This window comes from Equus quagga, chromosome 4 (genome assembly GCF_021613505.1).
Source record: "Equus quagga isolate Etosha38 chromosome 4, UCLA_HA_Equagga_1.0, whole genome shotgun sequence".
Classification (NCBI taxonomy): Eukaryota; Metazoa; Chordata; class Mammalia; order Perissodactyla; family Equidae; genus Equus; species Equus quagga.
In genome coordinates, this window is record NC_060270.1 from 93,762,690 (window position 1) to 93,776,221 (window position 13,532).

Sequence of the window (13,532 nt, forward strand, 5' to 3'; positions counted from 1 at the left end):
CTGCATAAAAAGGATGTTTTTAGAAATTAGATATATTTTCCTCCTAAGGTGAATAGTTTTAAAAAATAATGATACCCTCCTACTTCCTGATACACATGTAAAAGCATCAATAAATGTCTTTGTTTAATTCAGTTTGCATTTTAGGATTTAAAATTACTTGAACTCCCTCGTGGTGTTAACTTAGGGGAAGATGAGAAAGGGGCATTCTGACTTTCTTTAAAAGATAATACCAGTCAGTCTCTGCCCTACACTGAATTCTTTGAGCCCAATTTCAAAAACTAAGTGAATGGTACAGGAGCATACTGATAGCCTCATGGCTGAAAATCATTTTCTACCTTTAGAGGCTGAAAAAAAGGGGAAGATAATGGTTCAGAAGAAAAGCACTAAAATAAAATAAAAATTTATGTCTGTTGAAGTGTTTTTTAAATCATTTCCAGAAATAACTGGTGAAATAATGCCTCTAAATGTTTAAGCCAAATTAAATTGCTTACAAATGATCAGAAATCATGGTTGCCATGGTTTCAGGTGCCCAGAATGTGGTGTTTGGACTAAATGCCGCCTTGCAGCAAAAATGCCTGTGTATTAAGTGCAAGCCACAAAAAACTAATTATAGTGTTTTCAGGCACTTGAAATCTGGCAAAATAATAATTTTTTGAAGTGTCAGCTGATCTTACCTGTTGGGGTGACAGCAATCACTTCTCCCCACCCTGCATTCTCAGACTTATCTCTGCACTAAAACCCAAACCCTCTGCAGGGATCTAGCAGAGAACTAAATGGCCTACGAGAATGAGAAAGAGAGTCACAGCCAGCCTCGGATCCTACAGGTTTTCTCAAGGCTCAGTAAGAAGCACTTGATTTGCTTAGATTAAAGTCACTTCCCAAAAGAATCTGAAACTTCATGGAGAATTTAAGTTTTGGTTTTTCTTTTTCACCAAAGGAGATCTCTATTTTCTCTTCCTTTATTTCCTCCATCCTACTCCAAGGTGGTTTTTGTGGACATGAAATCAGTCAGTTAATCAGTCAACATTTACTGAGCAACACTATGTCAGACACTGTTCAGACATTGAGGTTACAAAGATAAATAAAATGCAGTCTCTCCTCTTCTAGAGGAGATTGGTTTATCAGTCCTCTGTTTAGAACGATAAGCAGTTATTTCTAACAGAGTGTCGTAAAGCAGGGGTAGAAATATGGACAGCACATTACACACAGAAGAGAGGAACAAACTTTAGCCTGGGAATCAGGGAAAGCCAAGAATCTTCCTGGAGTTTGCCCTAGAGTTATGCATTAGTCAGTAGTGGGAACTAGCCAAGCACAAGGGGAACAGGAAAGAGTTCCAGTTAGAGGGAGAGCAGAGGTCCTCACTTAGTGTGTCCAAGGAGTTACAAAGAAATATGTCACAACGGCACAGTATGTCACGTGGCAGGTAGCAGGAAATTAATTTGCAGAGAGATGGGCAAAAGCAGGATCCTAGATCCTTCTGTGTCAGCCAAGTATAGGAGTGTGGATTGTATTCTGGAGGTAATATGGAACCACTGGAGGATTTTAAGTAGGGGAGTCATGTGGTCTGAGTTGTCTTTTAGATCACTTTAGAGGGCAAATTTGAAAGGAACAAAACTGAAAACAGGAAGACCAGTAACGAGGCTATTTGTGGTGGTTAATTTTATGTGTCAACGTAGCTGGACTATGGGGTACCCAGATAGTTGGTCAAATATTATTCTGGTTGTTTCTGTGAGAGTGTTTTTGGATGAGATTAACAGTTATATCAGTAGACTTGAGTAAAGCAGATTAGTCTCCATAATGTGGGTGGGCTTCATCCAATCAGCTGAAAGCCTGAATAGAACAAAAGGCCCAACCTTCCCTTGAATAGGAAGCAGTTCTCTAACCAACTGCCTTCAAACTTCATCTGCAACATTGGTTCTTCCTGCCTGACATCCTTAGAGTATTGACTTTTCCTGGATCTCCCAGCACCACCAGCACACTCTGCAAATTTTAGACTCGGCAGCCTCTATAATCACATAAGCAATTCCTCAGAATAAATCTATCTACCCAACTATCTATCTGCTATCAAAGATATAGATAGATAGGTAGATAGATAGATGTCCAATAGGAACATAAATATGTCAATATATACACTATTTATATACTATTGGTTCTGTTTAACCCTGACTAATACACTCTTGGTGTGGCCTAAGACACAGATAGCAAGGGCTCAAACTTGAGTAGTGATAATTAAGGTGAAAGTGAATATGATTTAAGAAGGAAAATCAGCAATACCAGTGATTAAAATGTGGGAGGCAGGAGGAAGATGGGAGTCAAGGACAGTTACTTAGCTAAAGTGCCTAGATGAATGGCTGTACCACCAACTGAGGTAGAGACTCCGCAGGAGACGAGGGCCCAGGCAGGAGTGGTGCAAGCAGTTAGTATGAGCCATGTTAAGTTTGAGGTGCCCTGAGCATCAGAGTTGGATATACGAGTCCAGAGCTCAGAGGAGAGATTGAGGCTAGAAATGCAGATTTGAAAGGTACCCTCTATCATTTAGAACTACGCATATGTGACTCAGCCAGATCCCTCAGGGAGAGAAGGAAGAAGAGAAAAACAGTAAGCCAAGGCGACCAGAGTCACTTCCTGCCACGGACCAGAGCCGTGACATCCACCAAGCAAAATGGCTTTGCTATACCTGCCAGTCATGTACAAAGAGTACTACTGGGCCTGGATCACTGAGAACTAACCCAAATCAAACCATTATGAGAAGACACCCTAGATTTAGTTATAGGAACACCAGGGAATGGTGAGAAATCTTAACCAGAAAAATTAGAACTCTTATTTCCATCATCTGCTAACTCACAGTATCCCCAAGCCTCGATCAACAATATATTCTCAGCATAAAGAAACAAACACACAAAGGAGCAAATCTCTGTGTTGAGGAAGCTGGTCATCAGGGATTCTGTGTTCAGTGGTGCAAATCACTGCCATATGCAGAACTGGCATAACCTTCATTCGCCAAGTGGTTCTCTGGAAAAGTACTTACAATTTTGTTTGGGAATTTCAGGCATGTTTTAACCCCATAAGTACCTTTAATTACTTAAACATACGTTTTATGGTTCAGTGAGGAAGTTATAATCTCTGGACACAGGTTTATGAATTTGGGGCACCTCAAAGACCTGACTTTGTTGCAAAATATGACACCTGTATGGAGATCTAAACAATTTTTAAAAAACAGATGACTAGTAGAAAGAAAATCTTACTGTGGGTCATAAAAATGCATATTTAATATAATTACATATATATGTATTTTTAATTATGTGAATTATATATATATCTTATTAAATGAAATTATAGTTATTAAGACAACAAAATCACTCAAATACCATTTGGATCAGTTTTTATTCAAACGTGGTATATAAAGAGTTCACCCATAGTTTCATATCTCCTGTGAAAGAACCTAACCAGCCACACAAATCAATTTTAACAGTAGTTTCTAACACCCGAAACTTCAATTATGGGATTTTTTGATTTAGACAAGTCTTTCATGATCCTTTCATGCCCACACTTCATAATGGATTTATTCGTCTCTCAAAACCCAGATCAGGATCCATCTGCCCTGACATCACCCCCTATTTGCCACTCCCACCCTAATAAAGCTTGTCACTGTCTCCAAGAATGATCATACGTCTGTCATTGTTGTTCTTACAATACTATATGGTAATTTTTTGCTCAAGCACTTGTCTTACCAACAGTCTTCCTAGCCGGCTAGGACTCTGTCTTATACGTCTGAAGGAGAGGGGAGAGCGAGTGCAGAATCATTTTCAAACCTAATAAGGCAAGCAAAGAAGTTTACAGTGAAAAAGAGCACTGCCTTCAAAAAGGAAGCTCTGAATGAAGTTTTTCCTCCAACAGTCATCATTGCTCCCTCTTGTTCTGCCTCCTTCTAAATCTGTTTTTTAGTTTATTTTGGGGGGATTGAATATCTCTTAAATGCCAAGCAAATAAGCATTACATACTATAACTATATCCCAAGAGAAGTAGATTAAAAGCTCAGAAGTAGAACCAGCTGCTTTGAAAATATGATGAGACCATTGATTAACTCACTGGTACAGGCTGCTGGACATTCTAGGCCACAAAATTTGTAGCCGGTACAGACCCTCCCAGAATCAGGAAGGGAGGCCTCCTGTGTGTGTCTCAATGTAATTCCAGAGGCTTTGAAAAAAAACAGCAAAACTCAACAGCCTGCAGAATCACAGGTGGGAAGCTTCTGATAGTCTGAAGAGAGGGGCAGAAAACTCTTAGAAGTCATTAAGGTCTTTGTTAATCAATCAAGAAAAAACCATTTATTAAATTCTTTCTATTATTTCTTACTTATTATTCAATTCTTATTAATACACATCAATTTTTACTAATCATTCTACTGGATGCTCCTGGGGATCTAAAAAAAAAACCAAGTCAAGGTGCTTGCTAATAAGTAACTGAGAGTTGAAATGTGGAACAAGGCTTCAGCTATGGAACAAAATAACAGTCCCAGGCAGTACATAATCAATGCTAAAACTGAATAGAGTTCATGGACTATATAGGAGGACCACATGTCCCAGTTTATCCAGGATCGTTCTAGTTTATGCCTTTTGTCTCTGTTTATATGATAAATTATATGGTCCAGTGTCATTCAAGAGCAAGGATTTTTTCCCCCTTGGAGTAATGATGTCCATTGTTAATTCTTTATTAAGACAGAAGGAGAAGTAAGCCATCATTTTTTGCCTTGGAAATGACACCCAGTAATCAGACCTCATAGGAATTTTCCTGGATTTTGTTTTTATTTTGATCTGTTTTTTGGCTCTCATTCTGCTGTTAGACTCTAGTTACTGATGACTAGTTACTTTGGATTTGTAAATATAGCCCAATCTTTTGAAATAATTGGTGGCACTCTTAGTCAATGTTCACATTTGTCACACTTAAGAACAGGAAAATTTTACTTTTAAGTTTATTCTTTTCTGTAATGTTTTGATTTTTTCCATGTGAATGTACTATCTATATGATAAAAGTAATAATGTTTGGTTTTTATACTGCGTAAAATATTACATTATAATATAATAATTTCAATATAATAAAAATAATTAAAAAGCAAAGCCAGGGGCCAGTCCTGTGGCCGAGTGGTTAAAGTTCTCCGTGCTCCACTTCAGCAGCCTGGGGTTCGAAGGTTCACATCCTGGGTATGGACCTACCCCACTCATCAGCCATGCTGTGGAGGCATCCCATGTACAAAGTAGAGGAAGACTGGCACAGATCTTAGCTCAGGGCTAATCTTCCTCAAGCAAAAAAAAAAGAGGAGGATTGGCAATGGATGTTAGCTCAGGGAGAATCTTTGACATAGAAAATAAAATAAAAAATAAAGCAAAGACAGACTGAGGACTATAATCCATACAAATGTTGTCTTATTGTCAACATCTCTTTCACACAAGAAAGCCAGAGTCTATATAAGAAAGTCTGAAAAGCTGAACACACTGCATTTAAAGGCGCTGACACACCCATAGCCGTAGCATGCACAGGGCACCACAAGCTGCTGCCGGGAAAATTCCTCATTAGACTCTGCTTGTTGTTGTTTTTACATTCACCTGACAATGCCAAGGAAAGCGGGGGAAGGGATTACAGGTTCATAATAAATTTTACAAGCCTGGGCAGTGAAGAAAAACCCCAGAGTCGTGTGAGGTGTTAAATAAATGGAATTGGCTCGACTTTCTGCCCCATTGTCATGAGGGCCTTTACACCTCTCACAATGTGGAGACGATTAGGTGCGAGCCTGGCTCAGAAAGATGAACGTCCAACTTCCAGACAGGAGTGTTGATTTAGCAGGTGTTGTGTGGGCCACAGAATTCTTGTCCTAGTCAATTCTGGCTTTAATGTTTGCAAAAATGCATATGACTAAGAATAAAGAAGGAAGACAGAAAATAATGGCAAAACTTAATTCAAAAGGCAAATATTTTCATTTTCTCCCTCGTTATTGAGGTTTTCCTGCAGGGGTAGTCATAAAAAGACTCCAGAGGCAAAATGCAACTGGTATAGCTGTTTTCACATATTACTGAGAACCCAGTCTTCTGTGCATTTTAGAGGCAGGCTCAAAGTGAATGCATAATTTTAGTGCAAAATCATTTCCCTATTTTGCTACGTAATTTGATTTACCCACGTTTCTCCCCTGTCCGTTATATAGTCTCCTTTCACCTTATAATTTTATGCATCATGGAGAGGTCTCCAGTAATAACTAAACCTAAAATCTTTCGTGCCTGGGATCATTCCAGTTCCATCCAAGTCAGTGTGTTAAAGACAAACCGCCATTGACATTCTCATGGAATGTATCCCAAGACCTTTGAAAATCTGCAAATCAGTGAATACCACTATATAATAAAATTTCTTTCTTACAGAAAAAAAGAGAAAACCTTAAACAACCAAAAACTTCTATTTTTGTGGGGTGGAGGGAAGCAAGACTTGTTTGAACTGCTTTTTCTATCACCACTGCATTTCCAGTCAAAAGTTTTTCCACAAAGTCTTAAGTTTTTTAAATGATTATTTGGTGTTGCCTTGTTAACAAAAATAGAAGTCAATAAATTAATCAAGTAAATGTAAAATTGGTCATTGGAGAGGACCAATAAAATAGACAAACTTTGGTAAGTTTAAGTAAAGAAAAAGAAAACACAAGTAACATTAAGATAGGATCAATAAAGAGACTATAAGCTGTATATAACAAGTATTATTTTTAATTTTAAGATAATATGGTACAACTTTATACCAGTAGATTTGAAAATCTAGATGAAATGGATGATTACCTAGAAAAATATAAATTAACAAAATTGACTCAAGAAGACTTCTTAAATCTAGATGAATCTATAAACATAGAATCAATTTTTTAAAGTAATAAAAAAAACCTGTCCCATAATAAAAGTACTAGCCCAAGATGGTTTTAGAAAAAAGCATTCCCAAATCCTCAAGGAACAAATAATTTCTACGTCATATGAACCAAGTAGCATTTTTCCCAGAAATACAAGAGTGGTCAACATTAGAAAAGCTACTGCAAATTACTACAGTAAGAGATTAAAAGAGAAAAAATATGTTTCTTTTAAGAATTTGATAAATTTAACATTAATTCTCAACTTTAAAAATGTCTTATTAAGAAAGAAATAGAAGGAAATTGCTTAAATTTGATAAATGATCGTACCAGCAACCTACAGAAAACCTCATACTTGATGAAACTTAAGAAACATTCACATTAAAGTTAGGAATAAGACAAGTTCTTCTCTCACTGATGTTGTTCTGCATTGTTTCTGTGGAGCTTTCCAAGGTTACTGACTTGTCATGAGTCTGTTTCAAGCACTTAGTGATTTACATGATTGAACATACACAGTCTGTCACGAGGACCACCGATGGAGAAATTAGTTAGAAAATGCCAACGAGAAATATATTTTTAGAAGAAATATTCAAAATTTAGTATCTAAACCTTTTGAGGATTGTTTTTATGAGCCTGAGGAAGAAGCTCTATCTACTCTAAATATACTTCCCTTCTAGAAAGTCATCCAAAAATTTAAAAAATACAGTTTCTTACATGTACTGCTTGACAGGAATAGGAATCAAATGATAATAAGTACAGTGGGAAGCATTTTAATGCCTCAAGTTCCACAGCAGCTAAGGTTAACTACAACGTAAATTCATCTCAGCAGACCTAATTCAGGAGAAATGGCGTTACAGCAAGTGAACAGATCGGAAGCTCCACAGGCACCGGGCCCTTTGTGGAGTGGTTTTCATCGCTAACAGAGAATGCTGACTGCATTTATTTTAATAAAAGTCTGTGACTTGTGTACAAGTAGGAGAGCATTTTTTCAGGACATCAATTTTATCTACTTTAGGATCTACACTAAAAGCTATAGATTAGAAGAAAGACAATTGGAATAGTCTGGGTCTTTGTGACACAGTACCTCTGAAATAAAGGTTATAAAAAGAAATACACAACAAAATAAATCCAGTAACATTGTATTATAACGCAAAGTATAAAATAAATATCCATGAGTTGATACTGATATAAATAAATTGCTGAATAAACAAATAAAGAGAGAAAAGACAAATCTACCACGTGGAAGAATTCCAAATAATTTATGTAGATACTCTGCCCTCGGGGAGGTGGAGCATAACTCCCACCCCACAAATGTGGGCTGCACATAGTGACTTCCTCACAAAGAGTAGAGTAAGAAAGAGGGGGAAAGTGGAGAAATCTGATAAAAACTACTTCAGCCAGGTGATCAAGATCAACATTAACAGTGATAAGTCAGGTTGATATTACATACCCTTGATGTGATGTGATGAGAATGGCATTTTGCCTCTGTGGTCTTCCTCCCAAAAACCTATAACCCCAGTCTAATCATGAGAAAAAACATCAGACAGAGTCCAATTCTATTCTATTGCATTAATTCTATTCTATTCTATTCTACTGCTTTCTACAAAATCCCTGACCAGTGTTCCTCAAAACCATCAAGGTCATCAAAAATAAAGAGTTTGTGAAACCATCATAGCCATGAGGAGCCTAAGGATGTGTGACAACTAGATGTAATGTGGTATCTTAGATGAGATGCTGGAATACAAAAAGAACATTAGGTAAAAACTAAGGAAATCTGACTAAAGTAGGAATAATAATGTATCAGTATTGCTTCATAAATTGCAACAAATGTACCATACTAACGTAGGATGTCAATAATAGGGCAAACTGGATGTGGAGTCATGGGAACTCTGTACCGTCTTTACAATTTTTCTGTAAATCTGAATTTAAAATTAAATTCTATTCTAAAATTAAAATTTTATTTTAAAACAACAACACAAAATGGAAACAGAAAGAAATGACCTGTCTTCTTTTTTATTTATTTCTCTAACAGCACCCAGCAAGTGAAATGGTAAAGCCTTGGCACTCACAAATTTAATATTTATTAGATATCTTGATTAGTAAATTAGCTGGGTATGGAATTTTATAGTGGAGATCATTTTCCACTTCTTCATTGTCTTCTAGCTCCCAGCATTGCTGTTGCAATATTAATATCATACTAATTTCTAAATTTTTTTTCTCTCTCCTAAAAATTTGTAGAGTGCTGTTATTGTCTCTTGTGTCCTAAGATTCCATGACAATGTGCGATTTTTCTAGGAACTATATGGATCTTTAACTGAAAAATTCATGCCCTTCCATCCTGGCTAATTTTTGTATATTATTTGTTGATTTCCTCCTCCTCCATTTTCTCTGTTCTTTCTGTCTAGAACTCTTGTTATTTTGGATTTTGGATTTTCTAACCTAATCTTATCTTTTTTCTCATTTTCCATCTGTTTTTTTTCTTATATCTCCTTTCTGGGAAATTTCTCCAGCTTGATACTCCCACCATTCTTTTGAATTTTCCCAAGAACTCTTTTTGTTTTGTTTTTTGCTTTTACTGTTTCTTTTTTTAAAAAAAATAGTTATCTTATTCTTGCTTCCTGTATGATATCTTCTGTTCTCTGACATTTTAAGTGATAGATTTTGGAAATTTATCTTATCCCTGAATAGTCTGGTGTTTCAAGTTTATTTGTGTCTCTCTGTCTTTTATGCAAGAGGGTGTCCTCTGATGCCTGGTAACTGTACACTCCACATATTTAGGAGTGGGGCATTAAAAGTTCATTAGAAGCTGGAATATTATTCAGAATGAAAAAAGAAGAAAATCTTGTCATATGCAGCAACGTGGATGAACGTTAAGGACGTTATGGTAAGTGAAGTAAGCCAGTCATAAAAAGACAAATACTGTGTGATTCCACGTATATGAATGAGATATCTAAAGTAGTCAAACTCACAGAAACTGAAGAACGAAGGAGGGAGGGGGAAGTGGGCAGTTGTCGTTCAATGGATATAGAGTTTCAGTTTTGCAAGATGAAAAAGTTCTGGAGATCTATTGCACAACAATGTAAATATACTTAATGCTACTAAGCTACACACTTAAAAACGGTTCAGATGGTAAATTTTATGTTGTACGTTTTTTACCACAATTAAAAATAATTTTTAAAAAAATGTTGATCAGAAGCTCTGAGCCAAAAAGTGGAGCTGGTTTGCCATGGGCTTCAGTTCTGAGTGATAAGGTGAACAATTTCAGTGAAGAATCTCTAGTGTTAATGTCATTAGATTTTTCCTCTTGGAGAGCCATGGACTGCCCAGATTTCCCCGAGAAAGACTGCCCAAATTCCTGTCTTACAAGATGTGGGCCTGGCTGCCAGCTTTCAGTGAGGTGTGTGAGGAAAGATAGCAAGGATGCAAACTTTAACTTTGCTCCCCTCTCCCCACCCCTGCCGGTTTCAATACTGTCTCCTGCCCTCAACTGTGCCTGGGACCCTCTGGCTACTTTCTGCATTACTCTCTCCAGAAAATATATCTTCAATCTTCCAGGTGTGAGAGGAACAAGTCATCAAACAGCTCTGTGGAGGTGGGAAGTGGATCTAGGGAACCTAACTGCTTCAAAATCAGACCGCTTTCCTTGCCCTTACAAGGCTCTAATTCTTGAGCCTTGGGGAGTCAACAGCGTAAATCAGTTTGTTACTCAACTTTCTCCAATGCCACCTTGGCATTCAGTTATCTCAGGTCTGTCTAGTCAATTGCCACTTTTCCATCTAATTATCAATTTCCCAAATTTTATTCCTCATTTTCTCCCCTGTTCTCTTGTCCTCACATTTGTGTCTTAAAAAACAAGTTACAGCTGTTTTAGAGAGTTTTGAGATTTCACAAAAGAGTGAGAACTATGGCATATATTCAATCCATCATCTTTACCCAGAGAAAGTGGCTTGTTTTCTACAGTTTTAGATTCAATTTCCTGTTTTGCAAGTGATGTAGCGGACACAGTAGGAGATTTAGATTAACCTGAGCCAGATTTGGGGTCTGACACTTTCTTGTTGTGCGGCTATAAATTAACTAACTTTTCTTATTCTGTTTTGCTACTTATAAAATGAAAGTGGTAAGACATGGGCTTATTTTGAGGATAATGTGAAAGAAACTTATGAAAGGCATATGTAAAATAACACATATGAAGCTTATGCGAAACAGAAGACTTTCTTAATAGATATTAATTCCATTCCTTGTTCAAGATAAGTTGTTCAATTTACCTTCCACTAGCAACTCTAACATTCTGGTGATAACCTCATTCTGAGCTTAGTTTCTAAAATGATGCCTCAAAGCACTTACTAGCCATCCTCTCCTGGCTGTCCTTGCCAACCTGAGGTCCTCCACTTGATTAGGATATTCCTTCTCAGTTGGATGTGAAGTCATTTAGTTGGGATAAGTGCAAATTTTAAATTTTTATATTTTTTATAAAAATGAATTCATTATTTTTGAGTCCTTTAATCAAATCTGATTTTACCTTATTATGACATTGATATTTTCAAAATTTCCATAAAAAGTAAAATGGGATCAGGTTATATGTCAAGATCTGGAAGACCATGTAGATCTTTAATCATCTGAGCCCACAGTTTTCTTGTTCATTTCCTTGGAGGTGGAAAGCAGCTGATTACTCTCTTCCACATAATTATGTTTTCTCCCAACCCACACAGTGATAACATACCAAAATCATCTGCAGCAAAAGCATGCCAAGGTTTTACAATGAACTAGGATTAAGCATTGTTCTGTACAGGCAATCAAGAGATTCAAACAACAGTGGCTTAGAAACTTTATTAATTCACAAATATTTCTTGAGTACCTGCTATGTTCCAGGAATTGTCCTAAATACTTGGGATATAATATTCAAAGAAACAGATTTAAATACAGAATTCTTGCCCTCAGAAAGCTTGTATTCTAGTAGTGGGAGATGGACAATAAACATAAGTCATAAATTATGAAGTGTATTTTTTTTTCAATAGAGTAGGGAAAGGGGGATCAGGAGACTAGCTGGAAAAAGAATTGCAAGTTATATAGATTGAATATTTCTAATGTACACTGCAGATCACCACCGAATCTGTTATAGTTGTTTAGTTATCAATAACAGAAACCAAATCTAAACAAAAAATGAATGCATCAGATAGATACTAGAGAACACAAAATATTGACAGTAAGACTAGAGAAACAAGCTGGAAAACGGTCGAGAATCAGGGCAGCTCCAAGGCAAGCAGAATTCATCAAGATTCTCATCACAATATCATCACTGGAATGAAAGTTCTCCTACCATCTTGTAGACTTCCTGCATTACTCCAATCGGTATCAGAAGTTCCACAACAGTCTGATTAATCTTGCTGGAGTCACATGCCTACACGTAGGGAGTAGATAATCCTCCAAAAGTAGAAAATTTCTAGGGGGAGAGATAATTCTTCAGAAGGAAATTAGCTACATACTATATGATTCCAACTATATGACATCTGGAAAAGGCAAAACTATGGTAACAGTAAAAAGATCACTGGTTGCCAGGGGTTGGTGAGAAGAGGAGAGGAAGGGATGAAAAGGCAGAGCACAGAGGATTTTTAGGGCCATGAAAATACTCTGTATGATACTGTAATGATGGGTACGTGTCACTTTACATTTGTCTAAACACACAGAATGTACAATACCAAGAGTGAACCCTAATGTAAACTTTGGGTGATTACGATATATCAGTGTAGGTTCATCAACTGTAATAAAAGTATCACTGTGATGGGGAATGTTGATAATGGGGGAGGTTATGCATGTGTATGGGCAGGGGTTCTATGGGAAATCTCTGTGCCTTCACCTCAATTCTGTTGTGAACCTAAAACTGCTCTAAAAAGTAAAGTCGCAATTTAAAGAAAAAAAAGGGAAATTAGTGTGCTTCCACTAAAGTTGGGGAAATGGATCATGGGCAACCAAAACATAGTACATATCTACTACCACAAGTGCCAGCTCCAGAATTTCTACAGAGAAGTAGCAATCTTGTTGAAAGAGGGCAATAGGGTATTTTTCTTAATGCTGCATTTCGATAGCCATCACACTGTTTTGACTTAAATTGTATCTTTATTTGGGTAGTTTTGAAGGGTTGCTGAAGATCCTCAGTTAGAGTAAACCTCACCAAGCCACATCTTGGCCTCTCTACTGACCACAACCCTAAAGCCGCCCCCTGATTGCTATTGTAGTTTGTTTGACCTTATTCTGGAATCCCAGTAGGATTAGCCTGCAGAGGCCACCACATGACTCATGGTACTAAAATGGCCGTTAGAAATAAACCACAAAGTACAGCCTAGACTGAACTAAACAATCATCAGCCAAGTGGATTACTCTTTTATATTTTTAATTATCTAAAGAAGAAGATTTCATAACTTTTCAAAAGAGAATTCTGAGCTAGCATACGCTGCCACGGAAGCAGCAGCATAGATTTGAAGTCCCCCAAATGACCACATGAAAACAGTCAGAACAACTAAACAACAAAACCAAAAAGCCACAGGCAATATTTACAACAAAACTAAGGGTTTTCAGTGATCATACTGGCAGTGATTGTATTGACATTTGTATTCTGAGATGATTCTGTGTGTAATAGAGGATAAAGCAAACTAGTAATAATAAGATA